Raw genomic sequence first — 22,627 nt, 5'->3', positions numbered from 1 at the left:
CAGCTCCAAACTTTGTCTCTGTAACTCCTTCCATGGGTAATTGTTTCCAATTCTAAGAATGAGCAAAGTGTCCACACTTTGGTCTTCATTCTTCTTCAGTTTCATATGTTTTACATATTGTACCTTATATCTTGCTATACTAAGTTTCTGGGTTAATATCCACTTATCAGTGAGTACATTTCATTTGAGTTCTTTTGTGATTGGGTTACCTCACTCAGGATGATGCCCTCCAGGTCCAACCATTTGCCTAGGAATTTCGTGAATTCATTATTTTAATAGCTGAGTAGTACTGCATTGTGGAAATGTACCACATTTTTTGTATCCATTCCTCTGTTGAGGGACATCTGGGTTCTTTCCAGCTTCTGGCTATTATAAATAAGGCTGCTATGAACATAGTGGAGCATGTGTCCTTCTTACCGGTTGGGACATCTTCTGGATATATGCCCAGGAGAGGTATTGCGGGATCCTCCAGTAGTACTATGTCCAATTTCCCGAGGAACCGCCAGACTGATTTCCAGAGTGGTTGTACAAGCTTGCAATCCCACCAACAATGGAGGAGTGTTCCTCTTTCTCCACATCCTCGCCAGCATCTGCTGTCACCTGAATTTTTGATCTTAGCCATTCTGACTGGTGTGAGATCAATCTCAGGGTTGTCTTGATTTGCATTTCTCTGATTATTAAGGATGTTGAACATTTTTTCAGGTGTTTCTCAGCCTTTCGGTATTCCTCGGGTGAGAATTCTTTGTTCAGCTCTGAGCCCCATCTTTTAAGGGGGCTATTTGATTTTCTGGAGTCCACCCTCTTGAGTTCTTTATATATATTGGATTTTAGGCCTCTATCTGATTTAAGATAGGTAAAGAACCTTTCCCAATCTGTTGGTGGTCTTTTTGTTTTATTGACGGTATCTTTTGCCTTTCAGAAGATTTGCAGTTTCATGAGGTCCCATTTGTCAATCCTCGATCTTAAAGCACAAGCCATATCTGTTCTATTCAGAAATTTTTTCCCTGTGCCCATATCTTTGAGACTTTTCCCCACTTTCTCCTCTATAAGTTTCAGTGTCTCTGGTTTTATGTGGAGTTCCTTGATCCACTTAGATTTGACCTTAGTACAAGGAGAGAGAAATGGGTCGATTCGCATTCTTCTACATGATAACAACCAGTTGTGCCAGCACCATTTGTTGAAAATGCTGTCTTTTTTCCACTGGATGGTTTTAGCTCCCTTGTCAAAGATCAAGTGACCATAGGTGTGTGGGTTCATTTCTGAGTCTTCAATTCTATTCCATTGGTCTACTTGTCTGTCACTATACCAGTACCATGCTGTTTTTATCACAATTGCTCTGTAGTACAGCTTTAGGTCAGGCATGGTGATTCTAGCAGAGGTACTTTTATCCTTGAGAAGAGCTTTTGCTATCCTAGGTTTTTTGTTATTCCAGATGAATTTGCAGATTGCTCTTTCTAATTAGTTGAAGAATTCAGTTGGAATTTTGATGGGGATTGCATTGAATCTGTAGATTGCTTTTGGCAAGATAGCCATTTTTACAATGTTGATCCTGCCAATCCATAGGCATGGGAGATCTTTCCATCTTCTGAGATCTTTTTTAATTTCTTTCTTCAGGGACTTGAAGTTTTTATCATACAGATTTTTCACTTCCTTAGTTAGAGTCACGCAAAGATATTTTATATTATTTGTGACTATTGAGAAGGGTGTTGTTTCCCTACTTTCTTTCTCAGCCTGTTTATTCTTTGTGTAGAGAAAGGCCATTGACTTGTTTGAGTTAATTTTATATCCAGCTACTTCACCAAAGCTGTTTATCAGGTTTAGGAGTTCTCTGGTGGAATTTTTAGGGTCACTTATATATACTATCATTTCATCTGCAAAAAGTGATATTTTGACTTCCTCTTTTCCAATTTGTACCCCCTTGATCTCCTTTTGTTGTCGAATTGCTCTGGCTATGACTTCAAGTACTATGTTGAAGAGGTAGGGAGAAAGTGGGCAGCCTTGTCTAGTCCATGATTTTAGTGGGATTGCTTCCAGCTTCTCACCATTTCCTTTGATGTTGGCTACTGGTTTGCTGTAGATTGTTTTTATCATGTTTAGGTATGGGCCTTGAATTCCTGATCTTTCCAAGACTTTTATCATGAATGGGTGTTGGATCTTGTTGAATGCTTTTTCTGCATCTAAGGAGATGATCATGTGGTTTTTGTCTTTGAGTTTATTTATATAATGGATTACATTGATGGATTTTCATATATTAAACCATCCCTGCATCCCTACTTGGTCAGTATGGATGATTGCTTTAATGTGTTCTTGGAATAACACATTAAATTAAAATTCTTAGCAAGAATTTTATTGAGGATTTTTGGATCGATATTCATAAGGGAAATTGTTCTGAAGTTCTCTCTATCTTTGTAGGATCTTAATGTGGTTTAGGTATCAGAGTAATTGTGGCTTCATAGAATGTGTTGTTTAAAGTTCTCTCTACTTCTATTTTGTGGAATAGTTTGTGCAGAACTGGGATTTGATCTTCTTTGAAGGTGTGGTAGAACTCTGCACTAAACCCATCTGGTCCTGGGCTTTTTTTGGTTGGGAGACTATTAATGACTGCTTCTATTTCCTTAGGGGATATGGGACTGTTTAGATCGTTATCTTGATCCTGATTTAACTTTGGTACCTGGTATCTGTCTAGAAATTTGTCCATTTCATCCAGGTTTTCCAGTTTTGTTGAGTATAGCCTTTTGTAGAAGGATCTGATGGTGTTTTGGATTTCTTCAGGATCTGTTGTTATGTCTCCCTTTTCATTTCTGATTTTGTTAATTAGGATGTTGTCCCTGTGACCTCTTGTGAGTCTAGCTAAGGGTTTATATATCTTGTTGATTTTCTCAAAGAACCAACTCCTCATTTGGTTAATTCTTTGAATAGTTCTTCTTGTTTCCACTTGGTTGATTTCACCCCTGAGTTTGATTATTTCCTGCCATCTACTCCTCTTGGGGGAATTTTCTTCCTTTTTTGCTAGAGCTTTTAGAGGTGTTTTCAAGCTTCTAGTGTGTGCTCGCTCCAGTTTATGTTTGGAGGCACTCAGAGCTATGAGTTTCCCTCTTAGAAATGCTTTGATTGTGTCCCATATGTTTGGGTATGTTGTGGCTTCATTTTCATTAAACTCTAAAAAGTCTTTCATTTCTTTCTTTATTCCTTCCTTGACCAAGGTATCATTGAGAAGAGTGTTGTTTAGTTTCCACGTGAATGTTGGCTTTCCATTATTTATTTTGTTATTGAAGATCAGCCTTAGGCCATGGTGGTCTGATAGGATACATGGGACAATTTCAATATTTTTGTATCTGTGAGGCCTTTTTTGTGACCAATTATATGGTCAATTTTGGAGAAGGTCCTGTGAGGTTTTGAGAAGAAGGTATATCCTTTTGTTTTAGGATAAAATGTTCTGTAGATATCTGTTAAGTCCATTTGTTTCATAACTTCTGTTAGTTTCACTGTGTCCCTGTTTAATTTCTGTTTCCATGATCTGTCCATTGATGAAAGTGGTGTGTTGAAGTCTCCCCCTATTATTGTGTGAGGTGCAATGTGTGCTTTGAGATTTATTAAATTGTCTTTAATCAATGTGGCTGCCCTTGCATTTGGAGCATAGATATTCAGAATTGAGAGTTCCTCTTGGAGGATTTTACCTTCCATGTGTATGAAGTGTCCCTCCTTGTCTTTTTTGAAAACTTTGCATTGGAAGTCGATTTTATTCGATATTAGAATGGCTGTTCCAGCATGTTTCTTCAGACCATTTGCTTGGAAATTTGTTTTCCAGCCTTTCGCTCTGAGGTAGTGTCTGTCTTTTTCCCTGAGATCTGTTTCCTGTAAGCATCAGAATGTTGGGTCCTATTTGTGTAGCCAGTCTATTAGTCTATGTCTTTTTATTGAGGAATTGAGTCCATTGATATTAAGAGATATTAATGAAAAGTAATTGTTGCTTCCTTTTATTTTTGATGTTAGAGTTGGAATTCTGTTCTTGTGGCTGTCTTCTTTTTGGTTTGTTGAGGGATTATTTTCTTGCTTGTTCCAGGGCATGATTTCCGTCCTTGTATTGCTTCCTTTCTGTTATTATCCTTTGAAGGGCTGGATTCATGGAGAGATAATGTGTGAATTTGGTTTTGTTGTGGAATACTTTGGTTTCTCCATCTATGGTAATTGAGAGTTTGGCCAGGTATAATAGACTGGGCTTGCATTTATGTTCTCTTAATGTCTGTATAACATCTGTCCAGGCTCTTCTGGCTTTCATAGTCTCCGATGAAAAGTCTGGTGTAATTTTGATAGGTCTGCCTTTATATGTTACTTGACCTTTCTCCCTTACTGCTTTTAATATTCTCTTTATTTAGTGCATTTGTTGTTCTGATTATTATGTGTCGGGAGGAATTTCTTTTCTGGGCTAGTCTATTTGGAGTTCTGTAGGCTTCTTGTATGTTCATGGGCATGTCATTCTTTAGGTTTGGAAAGTTTTCTTCTATAATTTTGTTGAATATATTTGCTGGCCCTTTAAGTTGAAAATCTTCATTCTCATCAACTCCTATTATCTCATTTTGTCCTGGATTTCCTGGATGTTTTGAGTTAGGATCTTTTTGCATTTTGTATTATCTTTGATTGTTGTGCTGATGTTCTCTATGGAATCTTCTGCACCTGAGATTCTCTCTTCCATCTCTTGTATTCTGTTGCTGATGCTCGCGTCTATGGTTCCAGATTTCTTTCCTAGGGTTTCTATCTCCAGCGTTGCCTCACTTTGGGTTTTCTTTATTGTGTCTACTTCCCTTTTTAGGTCTAGTATGGTTTTGTTCATTTCCATCACCTGTTTGTATGTGTTTTCCTGTTTTTCTATAAGGACTTCTATCTGTTTGGTTGTGTTTTCCTGCTTTTCTTTAAGAACTTGTAACTCTTTAGCAGTGTTCTCCTGTATTTCTTTAAGTGATTTATTAAAGTCCTTCTTGATGTCCTCTACCATCATCATGAGATATGCTTTTAAATCTGGGTCTAGCTTTTCGGTTGTGTTGGGGTGCCCAGGACTAGGTGGCGTGGGAGTGCTGCATTCTGATGATGGTGAGTGGTCTTGATTTCTGTTAGTAGGATTCTTAAGTTTGCCTTTCACCATCTGGTATTCTCTGGAGCTGTGCAGGATACACTCGGCAGGGTCCTGGAACTAAGATGTCTGTGCAGGGTACACTTGGCAGGGTCCTGGAACTAAGATGTCTGCTGCCAATGCTCAGGCAAAGTGCTCCCATGCTGGGCAGGTCCCTATCCTCTGGCCGGGAAAATGGTCACCTGCCTGTACAGGATACATTCGGTGGGATCCTGGAACCAAGATGTCTGCTGCTGATGCTCAGGCAAAGCACTCCCGCACCAGGCAGATCCCAATCCTCAGAATTCTTATGATTGCGTGGCTGGTGTTGTGGATATCTGGTGGTATTCAGCCGACTGTGCGCCCTAGCTACACCGGTGCTGCTGGGACTGGAAGGGGCTTGTGCCCCTACTCAGACCTGGTTTTCAGCTTTCCTAACTAATGCAGTCTCAGGTCCTGCGCGATTGGATTGGAGCAGATGCTGTGTTCCACTCACCAGAAGTCTTAAGATCGCTTGGCAGGTGGACTGTGCGCCCTAGCTACCCGGTGCTGCTCGGACTGGAAGGGGCGATGCCCTGTTTTTCTACTCTAAAATTCCCTCTCCCCACTTTGGGCATTTCATCTAAAGTTCCTCCCTTTGAATCCTAAGAGTCTCTCACCTCCCAGGTATCTGGTATTTTCTAACTGATCATTTTTGACAGAGAAAATATCTTCAGTTTTCCTTAGGTAGGTTATAACTTCAACATTAAAGTCTGATTTGTCTATCCATTTGCCTAGGAATTTCATAAATTCATTCTTTTTAATAGCTGAGTAGTACTCCATTGTGTAAATGTACCACATTTATCATCCTGAGTGAGTAACCCAATCACGAAAGAACTCACATGATATGTACTGACTGATAAGTGTATATTAGCACAGAAGCTTAGAATACCCCAGATATAAGATACAATTTGCAAAACACATTAAGCTCAAGAAGAACGAAGACCAAAGTATGGACCCTTTTTCCATTCTTAGAATTGGGAACAAAACACCCATGGAAGGAGTTACAGAGACAAAGTTTGTAGCTGAGACAAAAGGATGCACCATCTAGAGACTGCCATACCCAGGGATTCATCCCATAATCAGCCTCCAAACGCTGACACCATTGCATACACTTAACAAGATTTTGCTGAAAGGACCCTGATATAGCTGTCTCTTGTGAGGCTATGCCTGGGCCTAGCAAACACAGAAGTGGATGGTCACAGTCAGCTATTGGATGGATCACAGGGCCCCCAATGGAGGAGCTAGAAAAAGTACCGAAGGAGCTGAAGGAGCTAAAGGGGTCTGCAACCCTATAGGTGGAACAAAAATATGAACTAACCAGTACTCCCTTGAGCTTGTGTCTCTAGCTGCATATGTATCAGAAGATGGCCTAGTCAGCCATCAGTGGAAAGAGAGGACCATTTGTCTTGCAAACTTTATATGCCTCAGTACAGGGGAATGCCAGGGCCAAGAAGTGGTAGTGGGTGGGTAGGGGAGTTGGGGGGGTGAGGGTATGGGGGATTTTTTGGATAGCATTGGAAAGGTAAATGAAGAAAATACCTAATTAAAATAAAAAAATAAATTAATTCTGATTCATTTCTATTTACCATTTCTTTTAAAATCTTAAGAATAATAAACCAAAAGTATGATTCATTTTTGTAAGCTATATGATGGAAAGAAACGTTAATTTTATGTTGCAGGTCCATATTAAATATAATCCATAGGTTTCTTCCTGTACAAGTGGCATTTCTCACTCTCCTGGAAACTTTCCAGTAATTAAATAGTAGCTGTTTATGAAGAGAAGTATTTTTTCATGTAATTCAAATACAAAAATAAAACTCAGTCTATACATTGTATAAGATTTTACTGTAGTAGTTACAAACATTGTATAATAATTGTGTCACCTGGACTATTGCTGATGCTAAGATGTGCTTGTAGACAGGAGACTGGTATGGTTGTTGTCTTAGAGTCTCTGTAAATACAGCCAACCATTGGACTGTTCCTGGTGACCCCAATGGAAGAGTTAGGGTAAGAACTGAAGGAGTTGAAGAGGATTATAACACCATAGAAAGAATAATAGTATCAACTATCCATCCATACCCCTCAGATCTCCCAGGGACTAAACCACCAACTAAAGAGTATACATGAGTAGATCCAAGCTACATATGCAGCAGATGACTGTCTTTTCTGGCATCAGTAGGAAGGGAGGTGCTTGGTCCTGTGAAGGCTTGTTGCCTCAGAGAAGAGGATGCTAGAGGATTCTGGTGGGAGTGGGTGGGTTGGTGAGTGACCACCCTTATAGAGGCAAAGGGGAGGGGAATAAGGTGGGGGGTTTGAGGAAGGTAGACCAGAAATGGAGATAATATTTGAAATGTAAACAAAGAAAATCGTTAATAAAATTATTTTTTTTAATTTTGTCACCTGGATTAGGATTCAAAGTGTTGATAAATTTTAATTTTTCACAAAAGATATATGGAATATGTATGATGAACAAGAGTCATGGTGCCCACTCTCAAAGGATACATTTAAAAATTAACCACACACTTAAGGCTCCTGGAATATTGTGGCACAGAGGAGCAGGACGATTGTAATAGCCAGAAGATCATGGAGATTGCTCTCCAATTATGTCTCCTATTAATGTCAGAAGCTATACCAATAAAGGCTCACCAACATGTCTATCTAAAGATGATGTGAATAAAGATGATACCATTGGGCATCCAAAAACAAATGAGTAAATTCCAAAAGACCTCAACCCTACCCAAAGAACTACAGGCAACTAAGGAATACTAACAGTGGGAGAAATAATCTTCCTTAGAGATCGGCATATGAATTGGTTATCCAATTAAAAAAAAAAGTTCAACTAGGGGCTAGAGAATGATCCAGACATTAAGAGTACTAGCTGCTTTTAAAGAGGATCCAGGTTCAATACCTAGTACCTACATGGTAGCTCACAGATGTCTATAACTATTGTTCCTGGTGATCTAATTCCCTCATGCATGAAGGCAAAATACCAGTGTACATAGTAAAAATAAATAAATTATTAAAGTGTGTTCAACTCTGAAAACATAAACAAATAACATTATACAGACTAAGCTAATTATATTTAGGAATATATTTGCATATACATTTATATATGCATATAATAATGATAAATTAGAAAAGAGGCCATGGATTTAAGAGCGTATAGGAGGCAGTATATGTTAGTATCTGGAGGAAAGAGAAGGGTCAATGCAATTATATTATAATCCCCCCAAATTAAGATAGGAATCATAATAGATCCTTTCCTATCTTTATGATTTTCACAAATATTAGAGTCTTTGCATCATCATCTTTGGTTATCTAGTTCAATATACATATTTTTATTAATAACTCTTCAGATAAGGTGTCAAGAATTAATATTGAGAACTTAACATTCTTAGGAACATATTAGTTATGTTATGAATTCATTTCTATTTAAAAATGAGTAATTCAAAATACTTGGGTTTATTCCTCATTGTTTTATGTGATGATCTAAAAGGATTTAGATGAGACAGTTACTTGGGAGGATCGCCTCTGAAAACAAACTATTTGAATTTTAATCTAGAAAAATAGTACAAAGTTGATTCCTTTAAGATAATGTCCTCTTAAAATTTCAAGATTTAATTAATGTATTCTAACTATAACTAAAAATTAATTTATCAGTTTCATGCTTATTATATATTTCTATTTATACACTCAAATCCCACTTAATAAGCAAGCCATTTTGTTGTAACACTTAAAAATTTAAATTTAGATTTCCACACAGTTATTTGCCATTAAATCATGTTGTCATTTTAAATATAATTTTTGTTAATATTAAACTCCTTTTAATAATACTCAATGAAACACCAATGTTAATTCCAAAATAAATAACTGAGTGGAAATAAACTCTAGCATTTTTATTTCAACTCTTCTTTGTGTTTCATTATAATATAATTATACAACCAGTAATTAATCACTTCTAGCCAACAATGAGGATATTGTAATTCTGTAAAATAATGCATTCTGCTAAAATGGTTGGATAATAACCAACAGAGCTTAACACAAACATTAGGATAATAGAGAAAAGACTAAAAAAATAAGTTGTGTTTTCTCAAATGCTAAGACCAAGTAATTTAATATAAATATGCAAATTTGCTAATGTGATTCCTTGTATACACACTAACAAAACAATATTTACTAATAAAATTTAGTTGGGTTTCTACTAGAATGATTTCCATGTTTAGATATTCCCACTGTGGATTATTGATTGTTTGATGAGGATTTTCGCCTGATAATTATATTTTTAAATGTCTTAGTTAACATATCATAGGCAAAAAGAAAATGATTTAAAAAATGAATTGTATGGAATCTTACCCATATCAATTATTTATCCATTTGTCAAACTGTATATATGTCCTTTGAAATTGAAAAAGATATCAATGATATTTAAATTTGTGTGAATAATTCTGTAGGGTGAAATACAGGTCATTTCCAGATATTAGACAGACAATGGGAAGAATAGATGATAGATAGATAGATAGATAGATAGATAGATAGATAGATAGATAGATAGATAGATAGATAAATGATAGATGATAGATAGGTGATAGGTGGATCAATGATATATAAAATGGTGATAACTATTTTCCTTACCTACTTTTTCTATAACCCTATAGCATACTCACTTAAGAATGAATTCTTGCAAATTTTATAATAAACTCAGAAATCATGCTTATTCTCTACAATTATTTCAATTAGTACTGAGCAAGCAAAATCCCTGTTTCTTTATGCCCAGCGTGTTATACGTAATTCCCTATCCAAAAGGATATAGAAACTTTATAATTTTGTTTAAAAATCAAATTTCATGGAGTTCATGTTAAACTAAATACAAAATATCTTTAATTCACTGATTAAGTTGATATAAGGAATTCCAGCTTTAAAATTTTAAAAAGATATATTCACCTATTTGTGTGTGTGTTTGTGTGTGTGTCCATGTGTGAACTTATATTTGTGTTCCACATAATATAGTACCTGCACGGGTCATAAAAAACTAACATGTATCTTGGGACTGCAGTAACTTGTGGCTAAGAGACAGATGGGATTTCTGGGAATATGTACAAGAACAGCAAGTGTTTTTAACTGCTGATCAGTCCCTCCATCCCTAAATGATAGTTTTAAATGCTATCAATTTTACGTACAGAAAAGTACCTGAGAAGTAAAAAAATAGCAAAATCCAACACACAAGAATGACATTTAATCAGGGGATAGAGATACTAAATAGGACACAAACTTAATTTATATGTAACAGAAAAACCAAATGAATCAAGCAGCACACAGAATATCAGGTCTCAAAGATAAAATAGATGGTGTAGGCCAAATAAAGAAAGCAATTAACAATAAAAATACCCCCCCACACACAAAAAAAACAAACAAACAAAACAAAACAAAAAACTGGAGCAGAAATACAGGAGATACAGGACACCATGAAAAAACAAACAAACCCCCAAAAGACAAAAACAACAAAAAACAAAATAAAACAAAAACCTTCTAGTTATAGGCATAAATGAAAGAAAAGAATCCCAAGAAATGGTGTAGACCAGAACTTCAAGTCGATCCAGAATAAAATTTGCCTCAACTAAGGAAAGACACACCCATCCAAATATAAGAAGTATGTGAAACATCTAACAGACAAGACCAGAAAAGAAAATTCCCATGGCATATCACAGTTAAAATACTAATGATATGTAACAAGAAAAATGTTAGCAACATTGTAGTGGCTGTTCCTGGTTGTCAACTTGACTATATCTGGAATGAACTATAAATCAAAATTGGAAGGCTCACCTGTGATCCTAATCTGGAGGCTGGGAGATACAAGTTTCTGACCTGGATCTCAGCATATCTTGAGGCATAGTGGCTATGAATCCCAGGAGATTAAGACAGGGAAGTTTCTGAGTTCAAGGTCCATAACTCCATAAGTTCTGTGACTCTAGAGAACCCTGACTAAACAAAACACACATTAACAGCAAAACTCAACAGAATATCAGCTGAGTTCTCAGTGTAAAGGTTTTAAAGCCAGAAGAACCTGGAGTAACACATTAAAAGTCCTAAAAGGATATGAGAGTCAGTCTAAATTAATATACTCAGCAAAATCATCTGCAAAAACTGAAGGAGAAAGCAAAAATGTTTATGACATAAACAGTATAATATAACTAATATCCAAAAACTAAATGTAAGAAAAATACAGTAAGCATTTTTTCAGGATGAAAACAGGAATGAGCATAGCAAAGAGATGGTGGAAGGAAATATAAACCCATAATTATTACAACACAAATGCCATTGAAAACACAAACAACACAAGCTGAAATCAACAACAAGATGATCCTAAATAACAGAAAAAGTTCAATTATATCAGTGACTTAAATTATGTAATCAATATAAATATACTGACCAAACAGATCAAAGAATAAAGCGCATCTACCTATTGTTTTCTAGAAATAGTAATCTTAGGTTTAAAGATAGACAACAGCATAGAGAAAAGGATGGGTAAAAGTAACCTAGTAAAATGGGACCTAAAAGCGAGCAAGCATCACCATGCTAATATATGACATGAAAAACTTCAGATTAAAACTAATAAAAAGAGATAGAGTGATATTTCCTTCTAGTTAAGAGAAGATTTAAACATTCCTCTGTTGAGGGACATCTGGGTTCTTTCCAGCTTCTGGCTATTATAAATAAGGCTGCTATGAACATAGTGGAGCATGTGTCCTTATTACAAGTTGGAACATCTTCTGGGTATATGCCCAGGAGAGGTATTGCTGGATCTTCCAGTAGTACTATGTCCGATTTTCTGAGGAACCACCAGTCTGATTTCCAGAGTGGTTGTACCAGCTTGCAATCCCACAAGCAATGGAGGACTGCTCCTCTTTCACCACATCCTCGCCAGCATCTGCTGTCACCTGATTTTTTTTTTTTATCTTAGCCATTCTGACTGGTATGAGGTAGAATCTCAGAGTTGCTCTTGTGAGGCTATGCCAGTACCCACAAACACAGAAGTGGATGCTCATAGTCATCTATTGGATGGAACACAGTGCCCCCAATGGAGGACCTGGAGAAAGTACCCAAGGAGCTGAAGGGGTCTGAAACCCTATAGGAGGAACAAAACTATGAACTACCCAGTACCCCCCCAGAACTTGTGTCTCTAGCTGCATATGTAGCAGAAGATGGCCTAGTCAGCCATCATTGGGAGGAGAGGCCCTTAGCCTTGCAAAGATTATATGCCCCAGTACAGGAGAATGCCAGGACCAGGAAGCAGGAGTGGGTGGGTTGGGGAGCAGGGAGGGGAGAGGGTATAGGAACTTACATTATAGCATTTGAAATGTAAATGAAGAAAATATCTAATAAAAAAAAAGAAACAATGTAGGCCTAGTGTAGGCTATAAAGCTGGGAGGAGAGAGAGAGAGGGTGAGAGAGAAGGAAAGAGAGAGAGAGAGATAGAGAGAGAGAGAGAGAAGCTTTAACCAGGAAGATAGAACTATTCTAAACATATGTGGATCATATTTAGAGATGCACAATATCGTAAAAAATCTAGTATTGGAATTAAGGACACAGAATAACATCAATCCATTGATAATAATTAGTCTTAGTACTCCACTTTCTCCAGGGGGCAAATTATCTGGACAAAAAGTAAGCAGGGAGACATCTGTATTAATATCATACTTATAAAGACGTAACCAATATCCACAGAATGTGCATGCCAAATAACATACATTCTACATGGCAGCACATGGAAACTTTTCTAAAATAAACCACATTCTGAGTCATAGTACAAGTATTTCCAGATTTTTAAAAGATTAGAACCAGTCCTTATATCCTATCTGAACACAATGCAATAAAACTTGTCATTGACAAGGAAAAAAAAAAAAAAACAGGAAAAATATCCTCTAGTAAATAAATATGCAAACTCATGGTAATTAAACAATTGAATGAAAATGAGAACACAACACATGAAATCCTTGAATATACACTGAAAGCAATACTGTGTGGCTAATTTATATTCTAAATGCCTACATTAAATTCAGTAGTATCACAAACAAGCAGGTTTAATGATACAACTCAAAAAGTTGTGCAAACAAGACCAAACCAATCCAAATCCAGTCAGTGGTTACAAAACATCATAGAAATAGAAGCAAATAACAGAATATGAATGACCAGTAAATCTACAAGCTGGTTCTTTGAGAAGATAAACAAACTAGCAGATCCTTGGCTCAACTAAGGGGTGGGGGGAGGGAAAGGAGAGAGGGGGGGAGGGGGAGGCAGAGGGAGAGAGAGAGAGGAGGAAGGGGAGGAAGAGAGGGAGGGGGAAGGGAGAGGGATGAGGGAGAGGGGAAGGGAAGAGAGGGGAGAGGGAGAGGGAGGGGAGGGGGAGAGGGAGAAGGGGAGAAAAAGAAAGGGGGGGAGGGAGCGATAGGACCCAAATTAACAGAATCATAAATGAACAATAAAGCAGTATAAAACAGTTACACAGTGCAGAGAGGAGGTGGGAGGGAACTGGGTAGGAGAGGAGATGGGGAAAGAAATGGGATTGACAGAATCAGGTGGGGAGAGACAGAAGAGAGAGGGACAGAGGGACAGGGGAGTGAATAGAAATCTCCACATGCCAGGGGTGGGAGGTTGGGGAGACTCACTAGGATCTGGGATGGTAGGCTCCCAGGAGTCAATGCATGTGACCGTATCCAAGATGTCTAACAGTAGATACATGAAACCAGAATAGGCTACCTCCTGTAGCTAAGCAGGACTCTCAGTATAGAGATAAAGACACCATCCTACCCACAAACTTTCAACCCAAAATGTATCCTGCCTACAAGAAATACAGGGACAGAGGAAGTAGAGACTGGGAGAATGCTCAACCAATAACAGGCCCAATTTGAGAACCATTCTATAGGCAAGCACCAATCCCTGACATTATTAGTGATATTCTATTGATCTTGCAGACAAGAGCCTAGGATAATTTTCCTTTCATAGGGTCAACACAGCAGTTGACTGAAAAAGATTCAGATACACACAGCCAAATATTGGACAAAGGTCAGGGACTCTTATGGAAGAGTTGGCAGGTGGATTGAAAGTCCTGAAAGGTATAGGAACTTCATAGGAAGACCAAAAATGTCAATTAACCTGGACCCTTGACTGAGACACACACATGGGCTAGAAGTAAACTCTGGGCACATACGGGTGCCTTGTTTTGGTCACTGTGATAGAGAATATGTCTAACCCTGCAAAGACCTGATGAACCAGGATCAGGGATACTGGGGGAGGAAACACTCAGAAAAGAAGGAAAGGGAGGATGGGAACAGGGACTCTGAGAGGGAAGACTGGAAGGGGCAATAGCATTTGGCATGTAAATAACTAACTAAATAGATATTTTTGGTGGAACAACAATATGAACTAGCCAGTACCCCCAGAGCTCGTGTCTCTAGCTGCATCTGTATCAGAAGATGGCCTAATCGGCCATCATTGGAAAAAGAGACCCAAACTTTATATGCCCCAGTACAGGGGAATGCCAGGGCCAAGAAGTGGGAGTGAGTGGGTAAGGGATTGGGGGGAGGGTATGGAACTTTTGGGATAGCATTGGAATTGTAAATGAAGAAAATACCTAATTAAAAAAATAATTAATAATAATAATAAAATGTGGAACTAAGTGATTCCTGATCCAGGTCTGGCATGTTATATTAATTTGGATAAAACTATTTGGTTGAGGTAGAGATAATTAAACATCTTGTTTTGCATTTACATTCATAGAGAAACCACACCATATGTGATGGTTAATTATTGACTTGCATCATTTGGGAAATAGTTTTAGTGAGGGAATGTATAGATCAGATTGGTCTGTGAGCATGTCTTGAGGAGAGATTGTCCTTGTTATATTAACAGATATGGAAAACCCCTGAAAGTGGGAGGAACCATTCCCTAACTTTTGATCCTGGCTGATGTGAGAGAAGAAAATGTGAGCTCATCATTAACACGCATGCACTTGTTTTCTCTTTGTTCTTGACTAGATGCTATGTGACTAATTGTTTCATGCTGGTGTCACCTTATCCGCCCACAATGATGGGCAGTAACCTGGATATAGAAGCTGAAATAAATCTTTTTCCCCCCAACCCTCCCAAAACGACATCAATAATATTCAGAATATTAAAGGGGCTATTTAAAAAACAATCATATATTCTATTAAGCTGAAAGTTTTTTTTTTAAATTTAAAGTATCTATATTCAGCCAAACCAACAAAAGTATATTGAGAAGTGAAAATTCTAAGCAGACCCATAAGAAATTAGGATAGTGACATAGTAATGAAAAACTAAAACAGAAAAATTTGAAAAGGTAGGGTGTGACAGATTCCTACCTGAATTCTACCATAAATTCAAAATTATTACATCCAATTCTTCTTAAACTATTGAAAGCAGTAATAACAAAATGAACACTCCAAACCTGCCTCTTTGAAACCAGTATCATTCTGTTAACAAAACAAAAGTTAGTGATGGGTTCAAACTATGCAAACCAATAAATTTAATGTACCATATAAATTTACCTAAAACCAAGAATTGCTTGATCATGTCAATAAATGAAGAAAAAAAAATTTGACAAAGTCCATCATGCCTTCGTTGTAAACGTCCTAGAAATGGTAGTGGTAGAGGAAACATCACATAAACATAACAAAAGCTATGCATAAAAATACCAGTCAATATCTGTTGTTATGTTCCCCAATTTATTACTGACTTTGTAAATTTGGATATTCTCTTTCCTATCCCGTCCCACGGGATTCAGTTATTCATGGGTGCCAGGGGAACCGCAAACCTGGAAGGAAATGGGAGGAAGAAAAAGAAGAGCAGGAGACCAGGAAGGGCACCTATCAAGGCCTCATTTATTATGCTGAGGTGCCTTCTTTTTAAAGCATACATCGTGGGGGAATATGGGAGGGGTCGAGGGAGAATCATACAAAGAACAAAGAAGTGGGCATCTGCTGACATGGGGGCCGAAGTCAGGTGCCAGGCAGCGGGTACTTTGCATCTTATCTCCAGAACATTGATCCTCCTTGACAGCCTTGGGTGTCAGGCTGGGCTCAGGCGTAACTCATGTCCTTGGATGGCATGGGAACTCAGGAAGAGATAGGGAAGAGGGGACTATAATTCAGCTTTTACAGCCTCAGGTGCCAAGAAAGGAATAGGGAGGAAGGGAGGTGATAACCAGCTCTTAGTACAAGGCCATTTGGCCTGTTAGGGAGATTGTGAAGGGCTCCCTTTCTCACGGAATGGTCTCTGACACTCTCCCATTTCTAACTTTTTTTCTTTTTTTATTGGATATCTTCTTTATTTACATTTCAAATGCTATCCCCTTTCCCAGCACTCCCACCCAAAACTCCCTATCCCTTTCCTTCTTCCTCATGCTTCTAAGAAGGTGTTCCCAATACACCCACCTACTCCCACCTCCCCGTCCTCCCATTCCCCTACACTGGGGCATCTAGCATTCACAGGGCTAGAAGCTCTCCTCCCACTGATGCCCAACAAGGCCATCCTCTGTTACAAATGCAACTGGAGCCATGGATTCCTGATATATACTCTTTGGTTGGTGGTTTACTCCTGGGAACTCTGGGGAGTCTGGTTAGTTGATATTGTTGTTCTTCCGATGAAGTTGAAAACACCCTCAGCTCCTCCAGTTCTTTATCATTTATTCATTTACCTAAGAATTTCATGAACTCCTGGATTGGGGACCCCATGCTCAATCGAATGGTTGGCTGCAGGGAACTGCCACTGTATATGTCAGGGTCTGGCAAAACCTCTGAGAAGACAGCTGTATTAGGCTCCTGTCAGCATGTACTTCTCGTGATCCACAATAGTGTCTGCTTTTGTTAACTGTATATGGGATGGATCCCAAGGTGGGGCAGTCTCTGGATGGCTTTTTTCTTCAGCCTCTACTTCATACTTTGTTTCCATATTTCATCCCTTGATTATTTTGTTCCCCCTTCTAAGAAGGACTGAAGCATCCACACTTTGGTCTTCTTTCTTCTGGAGCTTCATGTGTTCTGTGAATTGTATCTTGGGTATTCCAAGCTTTTAGGCTAATATCCTCTTATTAGTGAGTGCATACCATGTGTGTTCTTTTGTGATTGGGTTACCTCACTCAGGATGATATTGTCTAGTTCCATTCATTTACCTAAGAATTTAATGAATTCATTGTTTTTAATAGCCAAGTAGTACTCCATTGTGTAAATGTACCACATTTTCCATATCCATTCCTCTGTTGAAGGAAATCTGGGTTCTTTCCAGCTTCTGGCTATTATAAATAATGCTGCTATGAACACAGTGGAGCATGTGTCCTTGTGATATGTTGGAGCATCTTTTGGGGATAGCCCAGGAGTCATATAGCTGGGTCCTCAGGTAACACTATGTCCATTTCTCTGAGGAACTGCCAGACTGATTTTCAGAGTGGTTGTGCCAGCTTACAATCCCACCAGCAATGGAGGAGTGTTCCTCTTTCTCCACATCCTCTCTAGCCTCTGCTGTGACATGGGTAGCAATAAAGAAAATATTTTATTATGTAATTTTATGTCTATTTTTCAATGTTACTTATCTTCATATTATTCTTCTATTTGCTTTTTATGAGTACTGAATTTCTTCAGAAGCTTGACTGTTACTCTATGTGTACATGAACTATACTAGTCATAGAATTATATAATACTAAAGACACACACACACACACACATGCACACATGCACAGACACACACACACACACACACACACATCCTCCCCAGATTCCTCCAAGATCCATCTTCTTTCCCTCTGCCTTAAAGTATGTACTTGTTTTATTGTTTGTTTTGTTTTGGTAATTTTTAACCCATTAAGTATAGTTGTAGATACCATTGTACTCTTGAATGTATGGCCTTCCTCATGGTCAAATCACCTGTTACTATACTTTTAATAAAGACTGATTCTCCCATTCCTAATAGCTCTCCATTGCGAAGAGCCCCTCAGTTAAGAATACTTCAGGCTCATTTCCCCTCACCTTGTTAGATTCTGTCATGCTTGAGCTCATGTATGATATACCATGTGCTATGAATTTACATGTGAAAATACTTTTGAAAAATATTGCCTTTTAGTTATCTTGAGAAGCCTAAAAGGGATACTTTCTGTAATTTACAACATGTGCATGTAAATATAAGTGTCTCAATAATATTTTAAATAAAAGCGGTATTTTACTAAACCACTAAGACCTTAAAATGATCTGCAATTCAATTTGATAAATTCATTCAGTGCTTTAAGTCACACTAATTCCTTAAATTAAACATGATAAAATAATAACGAATCTGAACATTTTTCTATTCCAGCAAGTATAATATAAATGTAAAAATTAAAATTTAAAACTATTTTGTACCTTTTGACTTCTGTCTTTCACTTACATGCTGAGAAAGCCAGATCAATACTGACTGGAATGTAGAGACAGCTCAATGGTAAGGAGAACATACTATTCTTGGCAAGGATGTGATCTCAGTTCTCAGAATCCAAATCAGGGAGCTCACAATTGTCTATGATTCCAGCTACAAAGAAATCAAACATCCTTTTCTTGTTACCATACCCATCTTGCTGATGAACACAAACAGGTCACCACACACATACACACACACACACACACACACACACACACACACACACACACACACTTAAAAATAATGAATATAAAACTTTAAAGATTCTAAGTGACCTTTGAAAAACATGTAATCATCTTTACTTTGCTATGTCATGAGGAAAACACTAATTTATTTACATAGATTTCATTATGACACAGGGTTACACATAAGCATATATATATATATATATATATATATATATAAATTCATGTTTATTCCTCACATATAAATTTTTGCTCAGGCATTAGTTAATTTTCTCATTGCTTTGAAAAATGAAATGGAACCAAGGTATATTCTTTTGTTTTAGGATTAAATGTTCTACAGATATCTGTTAAATCCATTCTGTTCATTACTTCTTTTAGTTTTACTGTGTCGTTGTTCAATTTCTGTTTCCATGATCTGTCCATTGCTGAGAGTAGGGTGTTGAAGTCTCCCACTATTATTGTATGAGGTGCAATGTGTGCTTTGAACTTAAGTAAAGTTTCTTTTATGAATATGGGTGCCCTTGCTTTTAGAGCATAAATGTTCAGAATTGAGAGTTCATCTTGGTATATTTTTCCTTTGATGAGTATGAAGTGTCCTTCCTTATATTTTTGGTAACTTTTAGTTAAAAGTCAATTTTATTATATATTAGAATGTCCACTACAGCTTGTTTCTTGGAACCATTTGTTTGGAAAATTGTTTTCTAGCCCTTTACTCTGAGGTAGTGTTTGTCTTTGTCACTGAGATGTGTTTTCTGCCTCTGGGATACTGAAATCCTCATGTGACCAAGCTCCTGAGATGATGTGATCCTGGACATATTCAAGCACCTGGGAGTTGAACTTCCTCTGGGTGCTCTGGGACTGGGTGTAGAGCCAGGAACCAAGGTCTGCTTCTCTCCCATTTCTTTCTTTTTTTTTTTTTTAAAGATTTATTTATTTATTATATGTAAGTACACTGTAGCTGTCTTCAGACACTCCAGAAGAGGGAGTCAGATCTTGTTACGGATGGTTGTGAGCCACCATGTGGTTGCTGGGATTTGAACTCTGGACCTTCGGAAGAGCAGTCGGGTGCTCTAACCCACTGAGCCATCTCACCAGCCCCCCCATTTCTTATAAAAGCACTCAGTCCTATGATTTTTCCTCTTAGCATGGCTTTCTCTATGTCCTGTAAATTTGGTTGTTGTGCCTTCATTTTCACTGAATCCTAGTATAAAACTTTCAATTTCCTTTTCTTTTTCTTTTTTTTTTCCCTGATGCAGTGGTCATTGAATAGAGAGTTGTTCAACTTCTAGAAGTTTATCAGGTTTCTGTTATTTATCTTGTTTTTAGTCCATGAAAATCTGATAGGGTTCATGGGGTTATGCTTTGTGAGTTTATCATCACTTTTGGAGAAGGTTCTGTGAGATGCTGAGAATATAGTATATTCTTTTGTGTTTGGTTGAAATGTTCATTACATATCTTTTAGGTCCATTTCAGTAGTAACATCTGTTATTTTTATTGTATCACTACTTAGTTTCTATCCTGATGGCCTGTAATTTGTGAAAGTAGGATATTAAAGTCCTCCGCTATCACTGTTTAGGTTGGTTTCTGATTTAAGCTTTAGTGATGCTTCTTTTAACAATGTCATTGCCAATACCTATCAGGCATAGATATTAATAATTGAGACTTCATCTTAGTGGCTTTTTCCTTTGATGAGTATGAAGTATCCATCCCTATGTCTTCTCATTAAATGTTGCTAAAAGTCTATTTTATTAGATATTGGTATGACTATTCCAGCTTGCTTCTTCACCCATTTGCTAGGAAAAAATGTTTTCTAGTCCTTTATTCTAAGGTAAGATAACCAAGGTAGTAAAGAACCTCCAAAATGAAAGCTTTAAACCTCTGAAGAAAAAGATACTGAAATACACTAGAAATTTTAAAGATATAATATGCTCATGTGTTGGTAAACATTGTGAAAATGAACATTTTACCAATTTTTCATAGTGATTACCATCCCAATCAAAATTTCAATCTAATTTTCTTAGTTATAAATATTCTAAAATATATTAGACCTCACAATAAAACTTACATACTCAAAAACTATCCTCAACAAAAACAGAAATCAAGCGAAAAAAAATGCTAGGGCACTGTACTTCTAGATCTTATGAAGGATTACAAGGGTACATTAATAAAACCAGTATGGAACTATTATCCACTCCCTAAACAAAAAAATAAATAACAGAGAGAACATGACATATGTGAAGGAAACAACTTTCTGAATAGGAATGTACTTGCCCAAAAATTAAGGCTAGTAATTGACAAGTCGAACTCAATGAACCTAAGGCTTTCTGCACACCTAAAGGAACAATTAATGAATGAAGAAGAAGCCCATAGAATGGGAGACAGTATTTTCCATATACATATATATGTTTAATATCTAGAATACAGAAATGATTCATAACAAGAGAAAAGAAACTGCTAAGAAATCTCTCAGTAAATGTTCATCATCTCTATTAACTAAGGAAATGCAAATCAAAACTCCAACAACTTTGAGATTTTTTTTCTTATCTGATCAGAGTAGCAAAAATGAACACATAATTGAAAACAAATGCTGAAGAGGACAATGTTGGAAAAATGGAAGCCTCATTCACATTGAGATAGGAAACTATGGATATCAGTGTGTAAAATTGCCACCCACTCCCAAAAAGACCACTAAATCTGCATTGTGACCCTGATACACCACTCCTTGGCATATGCTCTTAGGACTGGAGTAATGTCTGCACAAATTCTTGCTCAGCCATGCTTATTGCTGTTTTAGTCACAATAGTAAATGAAAACACCCTAAATATCTAACAACCTACAAACCGATAATGAAAATGTGATGCACATAAATAGTAAAATATTTTTTCAGCTGTAAAGGTGAATGAAATCATGAACAGTGCAGGTGATGAAGCACATTTGCTGCTAAGTAAATTATTTTCAGGAGGTAAATGGTAAAGTCAAGCACAGACATTTTTTATGGTGTTCTGCCTGCACAACATTTCAAATGTTTTGAAATACCTAATTAAACAGAGACAAAAACTCCTATGTGACTGTTTAATTCACATAACCTCTCATGGGTATGAAAGTTATCACATGGTGTCTAAGTTCCATTGTAGTGAGAATAAAAGTATGTGCAGAAATAATGTTTTTTTTTTTTTAAAGCCCACAAGATAAGTGACTAGGAGGCCACTCAGAGATGCTGTATGGCTTGTGAGAAATGACACTATGTTTCTGAGTTGGTAAACAGAGCTGCAGTATTAGATATGATGATGATAAAGGCAGACTGAGTCAGCAGTTGGAACATTTGAGTTACTAGAGTCCTGGTGTGAAATGGTTTGAAATTCCTCATGACTGTCTTTTTCTGTCTTCATCAGAAGTACCACCAGGGTGACTAGAAGCCAAGAACACAAAGAGGTAATGGAGAGGCATCAGGACATGTATAGGATAGGACAGAAATTACATATGAACAGAAAATGTCCCCTTCTTTAATCTGGGAGTTTGAGGGCTACATGTCTCCATACAATTATAGGGTGTTTTGAAGAGAAGTAGTGGATCCTGTAAAAAATCTAAAGTAAGAGGAACAAAGAGTTTAAAAGGATGGACAAAGTCAAAACAGAATCAAAAAGTTGGTCACAATTTATAAAAGTTGGTTATGAATCAAGAAATAACTAATTATTGGAAAGAAATAATATGTGATAAATATTTTCCAGTTTTCAAATATGTTGGAAACTCTAAAACTGAGTAAGTCAACTAATGAAAGAGAAGATATCATTACTCATATTACTGGGCCTGTATTTAAGAATCATTAACTAAATGTCTGG

This window comes from Mus musculus, chromosome 6 (assembly GCF_000001635.26).
Source record: "Mus musculus strain C57BL/6J chromosome 6, GRCm38.p6 C57BL/6J".
Taxonomy (NCBI): Eukaryota; Metazoa; Chordata; class Mammalia; order Rodentia; family Muridae; genus Mus; species Mus musculus.
Note: the sequence above shows the minus strand (reverse complement) of the source record.